Source organism: Ornithorhynchus anatinus, chromosome 2, assembly GCF_004115215.2.
Source record: "Ornithorhynchus anatinus isolate Pmale09 chromosome 2, mOrnAna1.pri.v4, whole genome shotgun sequence".
Lineage (NCBI taxonomy): Eukaryota > Metazoa > Chordata > Mammalia > Monotremata > Ornithorhynchidae > Ornithorhynchus > Ornithorhynchus anatinus.
In genome coordinates, this window is record NC_041729.1 from 129,198,046 (window position 1) to 129,217,249 (window position 19,204).

A 19,204-nucleotide genomic window follows, 5' to 3' on the forward strand; every position below is an offset into this window, starting at 1 on the left:
ATTGGAAAGGGCTACGATTATTTGTAGGACATCATTGAGAAACTGTCATTGTACCATCTTATAGCTGTCCTGTGGATAACTAAAATGCTTCTGGTTTCAGCATTACTTGCCCTTTACATGCTCACAAACACAACACCACATTAGAGAAATTCTGGAAGGCACATAGTGATGAAAAATGGTCTAAGGATCTCTTTAGTTGTTCAGTTTCTTCACACTGGGAAAGCAGCGAGAATATGAATGCCCTTTGAAGTAACTAGCTATAAGCATCTCATTGATACCTCATTGTACCATGACATATCAATTTTCTATTTTTCTCACTTTTACCTTTTCTCCAGAGGTGACATCTTTTTATTATGGCACTCTCAGAGTCATAAAGGCAGACATGATGACACAAGAATTGAGATCATGGAGACAAAAACCAATAGTGAAGCCAAGCTTTTATGTAGGCTGACCATCATTATTTCAGTAGAATCCTGGGGTCTTAGGACATGATCCCATGGGTATGGTCCTTCCCTCCCTTCTCAGTTACATGAGAATGAAATGGCAGTGGGAAGTGATGTGTACAGACCCCCAGGAAGTCAAGACTACATATTCCAGAATACTGTGTCTTCCATTATTAAAGTTTAAACTCATTTATAATGGCATTTTTTAAATGCTTACTGTGTTCATTCATTCATTCATTCATTCATTCAATCCTATTTATTGAGCACTTACTGTGTGCAGAGCACTGTACTAAGTGCTTGGAAAGTACAATTCAGCAACAGATAGAGACAATCCCTACCCAACAACAATCTCACAGTCTAGAAGGGGGAAACAGACAACAAAACAATAAGGCATCAATAGCATCAAAATAAATATAATTATAGATATATGCACATCATTAATAAAATAAATACAAAAATAAATGTGTACAAATATACACAGGTGCCGTGATGCAGGGAGGGGGTTAGAGCAGAGGGAGGGAGTAGGGGCAATGGGGAGGGGAGGAAGAGCAGATGAAAAGGGGAGCTTTCTGGGAAGGATTCCTGGACGAGGTAAGCTTTCAGTAGGGCTCTGAAAGGGGGAAGAGAGTTAGTTTGGCAGATGTGAGGAGGGAGGGCATTCCAGGCCAGAGGTAGGACGTGGGCCAGGGATCGATGACGGGACAGGTGAGAATGAGGCACAGTGAGGAGGTTAGCAGCAGAGGAGCGGAGTGTGGGGGGTGCTAGTAGAAGGAGAGAAGGAAAGGGAAGTAGGAGGGGGCAAGGTGATGGAGAGAGCTTTGAAGCCAATAGTGAGGAGTTTTTGCTTCACAGGAAGGTTGATAGGCAACCACAGGAGATTTTTGAGGAGGGGTCTGACATGCCCGGACAGTTTCTGTACTATGTCCTAGGAGTCATACAAAGCCCTGGGGTAGATATAAGCTAATCAGGTTGCACACAGTTGTCCTAAATGGGGCTCACAGTCTTAATCCCCAATTTACAGAGGAGGGAACTGAGGGACAGAGAAGTTAAGTGACTTGTCCGAGATCATATAGCAGATAAGTGGCAGAGTTAGGATTAGAACCCAGATCCCAGGCTCTCTTCACTTGGCCACGATATCACCAGTGCAGAATTGGAGAGTAATGAGAAGGAAGAAGATAAGCAAAATGTTAACAGATTGCAGCAACTGGGAAGGTAAAACACCATCCTAAGCTATTGATTTTGTCTACTCCATTTGTCCATTTGTTTATGCTCTGGAAGGCTCAAACGACAATGATGATTTCATCTTGCTTGCTGCTCCCTCCATTGGGGAGGGTAGGCAGGGTAAGAAGCCATTCTAGACATTAGTGGAAGGTAGATATCTATGTCCAGGCATTTGTTTCCAATTAGCTGTTACCCAGTGCTTTATCCCTAGCAATTCCTGCCTTCCTCGGGCTTTCTTGGACTGGATTTTTTTTTTTAATCATGTGAGGCATGTAATGTGATTAATAGCATTCAGAGGTTGACACAAAATTGGCTGATCAGTTTAGCCAAGACAATACCAATTTTGGAAAATATGGTTATTTCTCTAAAGTTCTACCCGTTTTTCATGGCTCAGTGGAAAGAGAATGGGCTTGGGATTCAGAGGCCATGGATTTGAATCCCAGCTATCGCAGTGGAAAGAGCACAGGCTTTGGAGTCAGGGTTCATGCGTTCGAATCCCAGCTCTGCCACTTGTCAGCTGTGTGACTGTGGGCTAGTCACTTAACTTCTCTATGCCTCAGTTCCCTCATCTGTAAAATGGGGATTAAGACTGTGAGCCCCACGTGGGACAACCTGATTCCCCTGTGTCTACCCCAGCGCTTAGAACAGTGCTCTGCACACAGTAAGCGCTTAACAAATGCCAACATTATTATTATTATTACTTGCCAGCTGTGTGACTGTGGGCAAGTCACTTAACTTCTCTGTGCCTCAGTTACCTCATCTATAAAATGGAGATTAAGACTGTGAGCCTCATGTGGGACAACTTGATTACCCTGTATCTACTCCAGCGCTTAGAACAGTGTTCTGCACATAGTAAGACCTTAACAAATACCAACATTATTATTATTATTACAAAAATTATTGAAAGATGCAGTGAGACCAGGAGATAGAGCCAGCCAGTTATTATAAGAACATCTTCATTAAGTAATATTTTTTTGAGGACAATATGGAATGTGTTGTAAGAAAGACATAGAAGTATGGAAGAAACCATAGAAGAGATTTCCATAGGTTTCTATATCTCCCATATTGAAGAATAATAATAAAATAATAATGGTATTTGTTAAGTACTTACTATGTACCAAGCACTGTACTAAGTGCTGGGGTGCATATAAGCAAATCGGGTTGGATATAGTCTCTGTCCCACATGGGGCTCATAGTCTCAACTAAAGAAATGTTAAATTCTACACCTATATAAGCAACCACAGTCTAAAGTGAGACTACAAGCCATTGAATACATTTTTACATTGAGAAGTGAGACATCTTTAAATAATCAATAACAGATCATTAATTTCCTATTTCTTCTTTTTAATGTGCATACATTTGTTTCTACTTAAATGAGGTCATAAAGAATGAAATTTTAAAATTCAAATATTTGTGGGAGTGAAAGTTAAATAAAGTAGTCCTTCTGAACTTATTGTTTTTTCCATTTTTTCCTGTTTCCTAAACATAAATCAATAAACAGTGTTTATAAAGTGCTTACTACATGTGGGCCACCATACTAATACAATACAACAGAGTTGGTCGACTATCCAAGAGTGAGAGAAAGACATTGATAGAAATTAATAAATTATGGATGCATGTGGGCCTGAGCCTGGAGTGAAAAACATAAAGGTGAACCCAATTATTTTCATTTTTAAGAAAAAGTTGTGTAAATTAAAGGAACCACAAATTATGTGTACTGATGATTTATATACAATTCCAGTATTTTCTCCACACAATGAATTAATCAATCAATGGTACTTATTGACCACTTACTGTGGGTTAAATGCTTGTACTATACAATACTATAGAGTTGGCAGGTATGATCCCCATTCACTAGGAGCTTACAATCTAGTGGAGAGAAGCCTCAGTGCTAAACTTAGCTATTTTTATAAATAGAGGAAAACTGAGCTCATTGTCTTTTTTTTTTTGTAATGGCAAAGCTTCAAAATATTTTACACTAAATTCTTCATATTCTAAAAGTTATTTTATTCCAAGTTTCATCCAAAATCCTTAATGAAAGTATTAAAACCAGTAATTTTTGGTTTTCTGTTCGATTTTTTTTAATCGTAGAAAACAGCAGAAAACATCGACCTTAAACTGACAAATGACTCTTCATGCTGTTTTACCATACTGGTCTTGTACATCTCTCTTATAATATCTGTATCTTGTCCTTATTTATGCATATAATTTATGCATATAGTCCTGTAACCCTGCTACTGCTACTGGAAAGATATTGCTTTGGGAATCAGGAGACCGGAGTTATACTTCATGTACTTGTTATTGCAGCTAAGCCATCAGCAGTTAAGGTTTCTGACTAAAGTATAGCCTAGAGAGTATTACAAGGTCCAACAAGAATCCTAAAAAACCGTTTGTTATGGATAGCAAAAACCATAACAATAATGGTACTTATCAATCACCTACTATGTGTAGAGCACTGCATTAAGCTCTGTGGTAGAATATAGGTGGAAATTAGACTCAGTCCTTGTCCTTCACAGGGTTCTCAGTCTAAGAGCAGCTACCAAAACAATTACCTTCCATATGGTAGTGCCGTCACACAGCAAGAGCACTCTGCTGTGTTCACTTCCATGAATCACCGGCTGTAATTAGGTACTGAACACAAAAATACCTTCTTCAAATATGTGCTTCTCAATATAGATCTGTGGGTCTGATTGCTCATTACACTCTGTGTTCCTGACTGTCAGTGCTGAAAGTGCAAGTGCTGCTTTGCAAAAATCACTATCATCACCTCCTTAGTGTAGGTTCTTGGTTCAAGACCATTTTTGAATGATGCATGCTCTCTTGCAGAGGGTATATACATACTTCTATATACTGCTTTGTGTGCATGTATGTGGCATTGTCTGTGAATGCATTTCCTGCAGGTTGTGTGGTAGATCCATGTGAATGGATGGATATGAGTGTTCATTTTGAGTGTATGATGGAATGTGAATATATGTGTGTCTGTGTTAATCAATACGCTAGATATTATTTAAAGATGTATTTGAGTGAATGTTCGCATACTATATAAGAATTTAAAAAGGTGGTATTTGTGTATTTATCAGTATGTTAGTATATGTGATGGTGTACGTATGTTTGTGTGCATATGTACTTATATGAGGTAAGATTATCGATTACAGTTGTGTGAGATGGGAATGTGCATTCTACGTGTGGAAGAAATCTTTCCTTTCCTACCTCCAATCAGACCTTAATCACTTTAGCATCAGTCTCCAGCATCCCATTCCTACTTCCCAAAATTATCAAGCATGAGCTAAGAGACAAGGCTGACTCAATACCCGTGAGACATCAGATAAAAACCAGATTAAAATGCATTTAACCTTAAAATGAATGATAGATATGTAGCAAAGGTAAAAACTTTAGAGGTAATCTAATCCTTCCCCAACTTCAGGCAAGATAGCACCTAAATCATCCAAGATGGATAGCCACTTCTCCACTCTTGATCCCTAGGGAAAGAGATTCTACAACCCTAAACTCCAACACTTTGTCATGGCTTAGAGCTGCTATATCAGCAAATAATTCTTATATTCATTTCCTTATAGTAAAATTGAAGCCCCTAAAGCAGAGACCACATTTTACCTCTATTTTATTTTCCCAACCACCCCATTCAAATGATGCCTACATGCACAGTAGGCATGAATAAATGTTGTTGATAACAGATGATGACCAAGAAGACAAAGATGCTGGGGAAAATCATAGCCCATAGAAAATTACAGCACCTATGACCTTTCAATTAATAAAAAAAACCTTTTTGAAATATTTATATCAACTAGTTTGTTGATATTTCCCTGGACTAAACTCAAGAAGCAGAGTTATGATGATACATTTATTGTATTGTATAATTGTAAGTGTTAAGTCCATATATAGTGAAAGGCAAATGCTTTTAAAGAAATAAACTCAACAGACCATATTCTGTGGTTGCATTAACACAATCATTACACACATAATAGAAATCACTGAAAGCACAACTCCATATACTTCAGGTTCTTTCAAAAAAGACCTACTGGAGCTTAACAACAAAATGAATCCAATATAATAGATACACAGCTTAGGAATCATTCATTCAATAGTATTTATTGAGCGCTTACTATGTGCAGAGCACTGTACTAAGCGCTTGGGATGAACAAGTCGGCAACAGATAGAGACAGTCCCTGCCGTTTGACGGGCTTACAGTCTAATCGGGGGAGACGGACAGACGAGAACAATGGCACTAAACAGCGTCAAGGGGAAGAACATCTCATAAAAACAATGGCAACTAAATAGAATCAAGGCGATGTACAATTCATTAACAAAATAAATAGGGTAACGAAAATATATACAGTTGAGCGGACGGGTACAGTGCTGTGGGGATGGGAAGGGAGAGGTGGAGGAGCAGAGGGAAAAGGGGAAAATGAGGCTTTAGCTGCGGAGAGGTAAAGGGGGGATGGCAGAGGGAGTAGAGGGGGAAGAGGAGCTCAGTCTGGGAAGGCCTCTTGGAGGAGGTGATTTTTAAGTAAGGTTTTGAAGAGGGAAAGAGAATCAGTTTGGCGGAGGTGAGGAGGGAGGGCGTTCCAGGACCGCGGGAGGACGTGACCCAGGGGTCGACGGCGGGATAGGCGAGACCGAGGGACGGCGAGGAGGTGGGCGGCAGAGGAGCGGAGCGTGCGGGGTGGGCGGTAGAAAGAGAGAAGGGAGGAGAGGTAGGAAGGGGCAAGGTGATGGAGAGCCTTGAAGCCTAGAGTGAGGAGTTTTTGTTTGGAGCGGAGGTCGATAGGCAACCACTGGAGTTGTTTAAGAAGGGGAGTGACATGCCCAGATCGTTTCTGCAGGAAGATGAGCCGGGCAGCGGAGTGAAGAATAGACCGGAGCGGGGCGAGAGAGGAGGAAGGGAGGTCAGAGAGAAGGCTGAGACAGTAGTCTAGCCGGGATATAACGAGAGCCCGTAATAGTAAGGTAGCCGTCTGGGTGGAGAGGAAAGGGCGGATCTTGGCGATATTGTAGAGGTGAAACCGGATTACAATTACAAATGAATCCCAATTACATATTTTGCTCCCCAGTTTGGAATATCCTAGACCAACTACATTCTTTGTCTTCATGCTATAATTTTGCACAGTGTTAATTAAACTATGACTTCCAGACTAACAAGATACTTCTCTACGGATTTTGTTATTTCTGAGGTGTTTAGACTGAAAGGAGATGTCTGGTAATCCTAAGGGAATTGAAAACTGTTGTGAAAGAGAGTACCAATCACTGAAATGGCTTTCTTCAAAAATTGAGGAAGCTGACCGAGATAGCCAACTTTTTTTAAAAATACATCCAGTTCTTCAAAAATTAAGTTATTGTGTTCTTTTGCAAAATCCTGATTTGAATGGAGACTCATGCAATAATGCTTTGAGCTCAGTGTAGGCAGGGAATGTATCTACTGTTATACTGTACTCTCCCAAGAGCTTCTTACAGTGCTTTGCACACAGTAAATGTTCAATAAATATGATTGAATGAATGAATGCTTGAGACACAGACAAGCATCTGTTCCAACACTATGACTTTCTAGACCTAAACAGTCTCACTTTTTCAGATACAAATGTCTCCTACCTCCTTAACAATGTTTTACATTAAATGTGAAGGCAAAACGTGCATTCTGGAAAAACTGAAAATGTAAAGGCAAAATATGAATTCTAGAAAAACTTGGAGTAATGGTAAATTTGTTGAACCTTTTTTTGAAGAGTTTTCACTCTCTCTTTAAAAGATGTTCAAAAAAACTCCCAAACTCTGTGTGACCGTTCATCAAATCTGATCTTGGTAAACTATTGCTTCAGATATTCCCTTTTTTATCTTAAAGATCAACATCATGAAAATATTTCAGCATTACCAAACACAAGCAGATGCATACCCTACAGAACAGAGATAGGTGAGAATTTTGGTCAAAAGATTAGAGATAGAGCAAACTTACTAGGTTATTCATTCCATCTGCCTCTTTATGCAAAGTTCCTGTGTTTTGATGAATGTGAGTGTAAATGTTCTGAAAGATTTGCATTACATAAAGAAGAGGCCAAACAGTATATTACTATAAACATCACAAGTAGACTCTGTTTTACTGTTTAAACAAGAGACTCTGCAAAACATAATATGATACTTCAAAGAAATTAGAGCTATCCAGGCTTCTAACTTTAAACTCTTAAATTTTCTGGCCTTTGAAAAACAAGCCCTGATAATTACATCAAAACCTTCTTGTGAGCAGGTGGCTGATATATTTATTTCAGCAAATTGTAGTTGAAATTCACAACACTGATGGTGACCTACGCTGATTTTGTTTGCACACCAGTGTTGGCTCTGGCTTTGGAATTGACATTTGGTCAGCTTATGCATCTGGTTAAGACTGATTAACACCAGACTGATTGTGGGGCCTTGGAAAAAGAAGTCTAAAATTATTGTTTGTTCATTTATTTAATCCTACATGACAATTAGGACAAAACCAGTTTTATCCTTCTCGGGACAGCTCCTAAGAACTCCTTGAGTATTAATTAATAATGCTGGCATTTGCCCAGTGCTTATTGTATGCCCAGTACTGCATTAAGCACTGGGATAGATATAAAATAATCAGATTGGACACAGTCCAAGTACCCCATGCCCCATGTCCACCATGGGGATCACAATGTCACAATTTTAGTCACCGCTTTGCAGATCAAGGAACCGAGACACAGAGTAATGAAGTGACTTGACCAAGGTCACACACTGACAAGTGGGAGAGCTGGGATTAGTACCCAGATCCTTCTGAATCCTAGGCCCGTGTTCTATTAACTTGATGATGCTGTTTCTCTTACTAATAATTAATAAACATTCTATAAAATGCTTTACTTTTAGTCACAGGAAAATCCTTCCTACTATACTTAGAGATTCTTTTTTTAATATTAAAGTTAGACCGAAATAAACTTTGAACAATTAGGTTCTCATTAGTCTCATCAGTACACAAATAATTGTGCTAAAGTAATTTAGAATAAATGAAGACAAGTCAATATCTGTATTTGTGTCTATTCAAATTATTTGGAAATCCAAGTGCATTTGAGAAGCAGTGTGGCCTAATGGATAAAGCATGGGCCTGGGAGTCCGAAGGACCTGGGTTCTAATCCCACCTCCACCACTTGTCTGCAGTGTGACCTTAGGCAAGACACTTAACTTTTCTGTGCCTCAGTTACCTCATTGGTAAAATGGAGATTAAGATTGTCAGCCCTATGTGCTACAGGGACTATGCCAACATAATAAGCTTTTATTCATCCCAGGCACCTAGTATAGTGCCTGGTACATAGTAAGTGCTTAGGAAATACAATAAAAACAAGTACTCTTTGAATTTGTATTTCATGTTTCTCAATACATTCTGTTAAAAGTTAACTTTGGAATTGACTTTTACTTTCCCTTCATTTTCATTAAATGTAAACACAGCTCTATGCATAACATTTTCCCCAGAGAGGACTGGGTAAGATAAGATTCCTTTCAAGCAAATTACAGTAAGTGATGAGCCTGGGCTGATGAGTCCCAAGCAACTTAATCAAATTATTATTTTCTATTCCTACTATGTACTCTCCAACTGAAATTAGGCATGACACAAATGACAAAAAAAAATCATATATCAGAATGCTCCAAAATAGATCTGGAAATATTTAAGTCTAAAAATCATTTGAAAATAGTAGGAAATAATTGAAAGATAAAGGAAAGGGTTAATGAGATAGGATAAAATGGGACATATTTTAAATACATTAAAAAATTTAAACTGGGTTTTGACTTTTTCAAAAAATAATTCCCTGAGAAATAAAGGAGGCAGTGGAGGAGACATTGTTAGCTTTAAGTGGTTAGCTAAGGAAGAGGCTAGTAAGAATGGGATGCTAAGGGAAGGAGTTGCAGCACCTGGGACTTTTTTACCAGTGGGAACAAATTGAGAAAGGGATGCAGAAAGAGCAGAAAGCCCTGCCCTTCATAGTACCCATGATCCTTGTCTCATCCTTTGACTCCTCTACTCTTGGGAGTTCTTCCTACTGATTCATCCTCCAGGATGGGAAGGGAAATGCCCCAAGAAACAAAAAAAAAAAAGAATAGAGGTATACTGGGTTTCCTCAGGTTAATTTAACTCAACTTGGAAAATAAATTAATCGAGGATATTAATTCAGGGTAAAATTGGGTCAACATGCAAAATCCTATATCCTAAGATGAGCAGACATATTTACCACAAAGCAAAATTGACTCAGAGGGATAATAAAACCTCAGAGTAAAGAATGAAACACATTTACTCCGGCAAGGATATGGAAGAATAGCTGTCCAGGTAGATGGCATGGATTCCAAGCCAGGGAAAGAGTCTCTAGGCTTTCTCTTTGATGGAGATATTGCTATGCCTAATCCTCATTACTTCTCATGTTCCTCACTCCATGCCTTCACATTCAGGGAACCATCTTTGACTACACTCTCTTTAACCTTCCATATCCACTCTGACACCAGGTCTTGTAGGTTTTTCCTCCTTCTCCCATTGTCACAACTTATAATACAAGCCCACATCAGCAGACTTCTTGCCTTATATTCTCCACTCCTCTTTCCAATCTATTGTCCAGGAAAAAATCATTATTCTGAAATCAACCCATAACTGTATTTATTTAATGCTTTGTCTGTGCAGAACACTGTACTAAAAGAAGCAGCATTGCCTAGAGGATGGGGCAAGGGCCTGGAATTCAGAAAAACTATTTTGTAATCCCAACCCTGCTACTTGTTGCTGATAATCAAGTACTAGTGGCTTAACTTTCCTGAGCTTAATTTCTTAATAGTTGTGGTATTTGTTAAGTGCTTACTATGTGCTGACCACTGTACTGAATGCAGGTGCCACATGGGGCTCACAGTCTGAGTAGGAAGGGAACAGGCACTGAGTCCCCATTTTGCTGATAAGGGAACCACAGTTCAGAGAAGTTAAGTCAGTCATCCTAGTTCACACAGGAGATAAGTGGTGCTGCTGGAACTAGAAGCCAAGTTCTCTAAATAATAATAATAATAATAACTGATAATTATGGTATTTGTTAAGTGCCTACTATGTGCCAAGCACTGTTCAAAGTGCTGGGGTACATACAGGGTAATCAGGTTGTCCCACATGGGGCTCACAGTCTTAGTCCCCATTTTACAGATGACAGAACTGAGGCACAGAGAAGCTGTGACCTGCCCAAAGTGACAAGTGGGGGAGTCGGGATTAGAACACATGACCTCTGTTTCCCAAGCCCATGCTCTATCCACTGAACAATGCGCTTCTCTAAATAATAATAATGATGCCATTTGTTGAGCACTTGCTATGTGCCAGGCACTGTACTAAGCACTGGAATGGATACACGTAAATCTGGTTGGACACAATCCCTGTCCATATGGTGCTCACAGTCTCAATCCCCATTTTACGGATGAAGTAACTGAGACCCCAAAGAAGTGAAATGACTTGCCCAAGGTCACACAGAGGACAAGAGGCAGAGCCGGGATTTGAACCCATGACCTTCTGATTCCCAGGCCTGTTCTCTACCCACTACACCATGTTGTTTCTCTCTAGGGCACAGAGAAGTTAAGTAACTTGCCCAGGGTGCAGCAGAAACGTGGCGGAGGTGGGATTAGAACCCATGTCCTCTGACTTCCAGGCCCATGCTTTTTTCACTAGGCCATGCTGCTGCAGTGTGGCTCAGTGGAAAGAACCCGGGCTTGGGAGTCAGAGGTCATGGGTTCAAATCCTGGCTCTGCCACTTGTCAGCTGTGTGACTGTGGGCAAGTTCACTTAACTTCTCTGTGCCTCAGTTACCTCATCTGTAAAATGGGGATTAACTGTGGGCCTCATGTGGGACAACCTGATTACCCTGTATCTACCCCAGTGCTTAGAACAGTGCTCTGATCATAGTAAGCGCTTCACAAATACCAACATCATCATTATTATCATTATTGCAGTACTCTGCACAGAAAAGCATTCAATAAATACAGTTGGTGGATTGATTTCATAATGTTCTTTCCTTATCTATAAAATAAAATTTCAATATTTGTCCTACCTCCAACTTATACTGTGAGTCGAATGTGGGATGGGGATTGTGTCCAACCTGATTATCTTGTATCTATCCCCGTGGTTACTACACTGCTTATCAGCAGATGGTACGAGTTTACTTAAATACCACTCAGCTTTTGGAAGAATACAGTAGAGTTAATCGGCAGGATCCCTGGTTTAAATGATTCATTCATTCATTCAATCATATTTACTGAGCAATTACTATGTGCAGAGCATTGTCCTAAGGCTAATATAAAAAAATACATTTTAGTAAAATAAAAGTAGAAATGAAAAGTGAATATGACATAAGAAAAAACCAAGAAACGTTGAAGAAAGAGCACCATACTGTCCTGTATATCTAACTGGTTTGATAATGTTCATTCATTCATTCATTCATTCGGTCATTCATTCAATTGTATTTATTGAGTGCTTACTGTGTGCAGAGCACTTTACTAAGCTCTTGGAAAGCACAATTCAGCAATAGAGACAATCCCTGCCCACATCGGGCTTACAGTCTAGAAGGGGGGAGACAAAACAAGTAAACACACTCATTGTAATAATAATAATACTACTTATGGCATTTTTTAAGTGCTTACTATGTGCCAGGCAGTGCCCTAAGTGCTGGTGTGGATACAAGTAAATCTGATTGGACAGAGTACCTGTTCCATATTGGGCTCCCAGTCTCAATCCCCCCCTTTACAGATGAGGTCACTGAGGCACAGAGAAGTGAAATTACTCACCCAAAGTCACACAGCAGACAAGTGGCAAAGCTAGAACCCATGTAGCCATCTGAATGGCAAAAACCTGTTTGCCTTAGGATTTGAATAAAAAAAAAATTTACCACTGCAACCCTATATGAATGGGACAGTGTGAAAGTAACGTATATTCAGGCTTTCAGTCTAACCTTAGCCCCAACTCACTTTCATCCTGCCTGTAATGTGCTGGGTATCAAGAAGGAGAATTTCAAAAAGTAAAATGACAGCAAGATTTTCATCCTAACTACTTTTCCTAATTACAGAACCTTTAAAAATAGCAAGTGAAGCTATGCCAGAGTGTTTTCCTGATTCTCCCAGTACCAATTCAAATACAAGCACTACAGCAGTTTTTTTTAAAAAGATCCTAATTAGATTATTGAGGAAGAAAGTTTGTTTGGCAAATGTGGAGCACGTTTCCAGCTTTAAAAGTAACTGGATATACACATCATGTTCAAAATATTTCAACTTTTTGATAATAACCTTTGTATAAAGCTTAGCATCTATTTATGCATATATTTATACATATATATGCATACACAGAGTGGTATATGTTAAATTTTCATTTAATCATCTTTTTTATGATTAACTCAAAGTATAGCCTAATGCAGAAGAAGTAGTTATGAGATTGTAAGGTAAACAAACATTAGAAAATGCTTTGGATCCTATTTACTTACACCAGTTCTATAAAACAATAAACCCCTCAGAGCAATTATCTTAAATTTATTTTTCCCACAGTGAAGGAGAAATTGTTCTCATACAAAGTTACGTTCAACTCGTATAATAATAAAGAGTTATTGAGGCAGGAAACATTGCTGATAAAAAAATTAAAGTATTGAAATGCTTTTTAAATCTTCCTTGAAAAAAAAGATAACAATTATCTTAGGAAAGGGTGGTACTTTCTGCAGCATATTATGTCAGAGATGAAAGAATCAATAGGATATTAAAAATGGGATGGAACCATAAATTAAGATTAGTGGTGAAAAAGTGAGGGAAAATTGATCCTATCTTGCTTAAATCATTATATATTTTTAACACATAACAATTTGGGAAATTTTTGCAAATCAATATGGAAATATCAATTAAGCTATGAAAAATAGTGTGCTTATATCTATTTTGAAATATCTAGCTTTAACTCTTGAGTACTATGCATTGAAATTGAAAACTGTATTTCTTTAATACCACTTGTTCTAGTTGTTTGGTGACATTTTTGTCTGAATGAATTTGTGGATCCTTAGGAACTTTTACTTCCTCTCTCCCAATGAAAACCATTTCAGAGGGCAGAGAAGAGTCATTTTAATATGTCTCTTTTGAGCCAAGCACATGTCCATCCCTATGGGAGTATTTCTTCCAAAATAAAATTTGAAACACTGAATGGTTGTCTCCAAAAATGTATTAATATGAATTAACTTGAGGATGAATTTCTTCGAAAACTTTCACTGATAGCCTCCAGACTTTCTACTTCCATTCAGCCTGGTCTTCCTTAAAGTTTTTGGGATTTCTACTGATTTTAAAAGATTTGGACTTCTGCAATAGGGAACTTGCAAAGCCTTGAAAATACCACTAAGATAAATCTAAGTATGATTTACTATGTATGTTAGGATAGCAGATATGAGGTCAACACTTTCTTATGTCCACATGAGGAGAGAAGATCTAAAGTAAATACTTTTCCTTATGTGGACAGGTCTTGGAACTTCATTCATTTAAATGACCTAATAATGTGCATTCATTCATTTATTCATTCATTCGAACATAGATTTAAATGACCTAATAATGTGCATTCATTCATTCATTCATTCGTACATAGTTAGCGCTTACCCTGTGCAGAGGACTAAGCTCTTGGCAGAGTACAATATAACAAAAAACACATTTCCTGCCCACAACAATCTAGAGGGGAAGACCTACATTAATATAAATAAATAAATTACAGGCATGTAATAATAATAATAATTATGGTATTTGTTAAGCATTTACTATGTGCCAGGCACTTTCTAAGTGCTGGGGTAGATACAAGATAATTGGGTTGGACATAATCCCTGTCCCACTTGGGGCTCACAGTCTTCATCCCCATTTTACAGATGAGGGAACTGAGTGCAGTGCAGAAAAGTGCAGTGACTTGCCCAAGGTCACACAGCAGGCAAGTGGCAGAGCCTGGATTAGAACCGATGACCTTCTTAGTCCTAGGCCTGAGCTCTATCTATTAGGCCAATGCTGCTGTACATAAATGCTGTAGTTTCAGACCCAACCTTGGGTCAGTCACAGGACCAGCCATGGGGAAATGGGCTGAACTTTCTCAAATGATGTGATGAGTGTAGTGGTGTAATGTATTTGATTAAGGGTTTGCAACATTTGAGGACTTCTGTAGTATTCCACTGTTGGCAAGATAAATGCTTCGTTCACTTTTCCAGTAGTGTGAGCATCTCCCAGTCCCTTATTTGATTATCACCTGCTTGCACATGGTGACTTAATTATTGATAACGCTTCAATCTATCACTACAGAGCAAAGATCCCATGCTGTTTTTTCACTTGGAAGGAAATCATCAATGCTCCTGCAGAAAAGTTTTAGCAGTGGCTGGATTCTGAAGAAAGTCCAGCATCATTGCTAACACTGTTACCTTTTCTGGTTCTACATTCCAATTTCTGGGATATATTCAGTTGTCTTAGATTTTCATGAATTTCTGCTGCTCCTACCATATAAGGGTACAGTTGAGGTACACTTAAAGGTATTATTTACCTGATTTCCTCTTAAAAAAAGAAAATGTAAGATGGTAATTGAGAGAAGCATATATGGCCAGTTGGTTATTCAGAAGTTTCATCAACAATATTATGTAAAGAATGAAACTGTGTTAATGGAAATATAAAAGAGTATAAATGAAACATTTTTAAAAGGACTTAAAGGGCTTTTTAAAATTAGTGATTAAAAATATATAATTTGTAAAAGGAAATGAATTTACATTTACTTGGGTAAATGCAAATGAATTTTTGTCTACAATTTCTTAGCATTTTCCATGAAATTCAATATGAAGTTCAAATATCTTCACGGAAGCAACTTAAAAAAATGGCAAAACAAACAAAAAAATTCACAAGGTTTCCTTTCTCTTTCTCTATCTCTTGCTATATTCCCCACTCTGACTTTCTCTACTCTGAATGCATGCGCGTGTTTAAATGTACGAAACTTTGATTTTACAATCTTTTTGAAAACTTTGTTCGAGCAGGCTATCCCTGTCTTGACAGCTTGACAAGTACTTCACTTCTATTAGGATCATTTTTAAGACTTTTTTTTAACTCTGATTTTCTATTTTCCTTTTTCATTTCTCACTCCAACCATATATTACTAATATTTGTAATCACATCAAAGGGAAGATTGAATTTGGAGTAAATTTATGAATTTACATGAACTCTGAAAATTGTGATGTTTCCTTAGTTGACCACTATCAATTTTACATTTATAATATTTTACATTAAAACTCTGATGTTATTTCACTTGATCAGAATTAATCTGAGAAAATGTGTTTCTCTTGTCATTATTTTTATCACTGTTATAATTATTATATGTGTTAAGCACTTTCTATGGATCAACATAGTACTAAGCACTAGAGTAGATACAAGTTGATCAGGTTGGACACAATCTCTCTGTTTAAATGGGGCTCACAGTCTAATTAGGGGCAGGGGCAGACGGGCATTGAATCTCCATTCTATAGATGAGGAAGGAAAACTAAGGCATAGAGAAGTTAAGTGATTTGCCCATTGTTACATAGGCGGCAACTGGAAGAGTTGGGATTAATAATAATGATAGTATTTGTTAAGCGCTTACTATGTGCCAAGCACTTTTCCGAACACAGTTGCTCTGCTTCCCAGGTCTGTGTTCTTTCCAATAGGCTCTGAACAAGTTCTTTGATTTGATGATTTGGGCACAAGTAAAGTTACAATACCTGAGACTCCAATTATACCTACCTATGAGTTCTCAACAAGATCTAAAATAGTGCTGTTGTTCAGATTAAGTAGCTTCATAGATTCATAAATTCTTTTTTAGCGTCAGAAAACTAGTTTAACAATGCAGATTTTATTCACACAAAAAATACCATGATTTTTAATATTTGATTAATTTTTGGAGTTTGAGGCTTGGGGTTTTATTTTGTGTGTTTTGCTTTTTAGTGTTTAACAGATACTCAGGTTCTGGCTTTTAACATGTTCATTCTGAGACTTTCCATGAGGTTTATAACATAGAACTTAATGTTACTTTCATATTTAAGTTATAAAATTGATCTTTTATAAAAATATTGTTTTAGTTTACAGCCATGTAACTATGACTGTAAACTTAGGCTATGGGAGTTCTTGGGAGTTAAATTTAATTCAGAGTTAAAACAAAAAAGTTCACCTGAAAAACAGCTTTTATGGAGTTTTTACTACTTTAATCAGTCATATCAAAATCTCAGAGCCTGACAAATCAAGTCAAATGAAATTAATAAAACTGTTAGTTTAATCATTACCAGTGTGACTGCAACATCTGTATTTCACTTTTTAAATGGTCAGAAAATGTTTTTCTGTTGCACTATAGATAATCCTCAAGGTTTATATTTCTATATTCAATTTGAAGAAAAGACCAAATTTCCTCCAGGGCCTACAGCAGCAATATGCTAAAAATGCAGGATTTCTTCTTTTTTTCTGTTTTGTAACCATGGCAAAACAATAGAAATGAACTTTCCCTGAACTTTTCTCCTTTAATGGCCTGGGTCCATGTTGACCCAGCAGCTGAAGCTGGAACCTGATACTATCAAACTGACTGCTGCTAAAGCAATCAGATTCAACACAAGCTATACATGGTCCATAATTTCAGTATACCACAGGGGCAAGCTATTTCCAGTCAAGAATGTCTTACTATTGTTTAAAAGTCATATTAATTCAATAGACCGAGTTCAACAAAACAGCTAAAAGTAAATGACAGACTACACAAATAACTGCTGCTCAGTTAAACTTATATCAATACAAAAGTGTATTGTAGAAAAAAATCCTTGCCCTGAAATATCAAAAGCTATGAGTTGAATAATTAATAAACAAATAATTTAGTTCATTATATGATCACATGATCTAAAGTTTGAGTGAGTCCTTTAATTAAATTATAAGACTTCATTCGGGATGCTTGACAGCAGAGGATGATAACAGTGTTTCAAAAGATAGAAGAGAGAAAACGTTTTTTATACCTCTTTACAATTAAGGCATAGAGACATGATTGAATTCCATAATTAATAGTGTCGCCTACTATCTTTAAAGTGACTTTTTTTCCATTTTGGAATCAATATTCCAAGGTTAATAGTAAATTTAAGGAAATGCTGGCAACAGGAATGATCAAGTCAAAGAGATTAAAAAATAAGGTACAGATGAAACTTCTTACATAGTCATCATTAAGGGACTGAAATGTTTTAAGTTAAAGCTCATCAGCTCCCAAAGTCAATAAATGCTTTTATAGATAAAATTGTCAAGAATAACACATTATGCATGTATATCTTATGTATACAATAGATTGTATTACAAATGTAATGTACATATGTATATTTGTGTGTGTAACTTTAATTCCCACACATTTAAGGGGTGTTATGGCTCCTGCTACTAAGTTTCTTGGCCCTGATAAGACTCTTTGACTCATATGGATCTTGAAGGAGAGTGCTAACCTGGAAAAAGTGGGGGATGATCAGAGTTACTTCTAGAAATATGCTCTAAGAATTGTCAAACTAGGGCTTACTCATTCATTCAATTCAATAGCATTTATTGAGTGCTTACTGTGTGCAGAGTAATAATAATAATAGTAATAATTTGGTATTTGTTAAGTGCTTACTATGTGCTGAGCACTGTTCTAAGCGCTGGGGTAGACATAGGGGAATCAGGTTGTCCCACGTGGGGCTCACAGTCTTCATCCCCATTTTACAGATGAGGGAACTGAGGCACAGAGAAGTGAAGTGAAGTGAAGTGAAGTTTAGTGAAGTGAAGTGACTCGCCCACAGTCACACAGCTGGCAAGTGGCAGAGCTGGGATTCGAACCCATGAGCCCTGACTCCAAAGCCCGTGCTCTTTCCACTGAGCCACGCTGCTTCTAAATACCACTGTACTAAGCACTTGGAAAGTACACTTCAGCAACAGAGAGACAATCCCTGCCCACAACAGGCTCACAGTCAAAGTGCACAAATGATGTCATACATAGTGTTGCATTGAATTGTACTTTACCAAGCGCTTAGTACAGTGATAATGATGATGATGGCATTTGTTAAGCACTTATTATGTGCCAAGCACTTTTCTAAGCACTGGGCTAAATACAAGGCAATCAGGTTGTCCCATGTGGGGTCACAATCTTAATCGTCATTTTACAGATGAGGTAACTGAGGCAAAGAGAAGTTAAGTGACTTGCCCGAAGTCACGCAGCTGACAAGTGGCAGATCTGGGATTAGAACACATGATCTCTGACTTACAAGCCCATGCTCTTTCCACTAAGCCACACTGCTTCAGTGTGTTCTGCACACAGAAAGCATTCAATGAATAAGATTGAATGAATGAATGAATGAATGAATGAATGAATGAATGAATGAATGAATGACTATGTGGAAAAAACATGTTCCATTCATTCATACATACATACAATCGTATTTATTGAGCATTTACTGATATCACATGGTTCTTCTTCTCCTCCACAATTCTTCCAGTTCATCAGTGACCACCCAAATGGAAGCAGTAATGTTCATATTTCC

General features: G+C 37.8%; 1 protein-coding gene across 1 annotated transcript in view; it reads right to left on the reverse strand.

The window, feature by feature from the left end:
- DACH1 (dachshund family transcription factor 1) overlaps positions 1 to 19,204 on the reverse strand; it is a 487,154-nt gene that overhangs the window by 296,589 nt on the left and 171,361 nt on the right.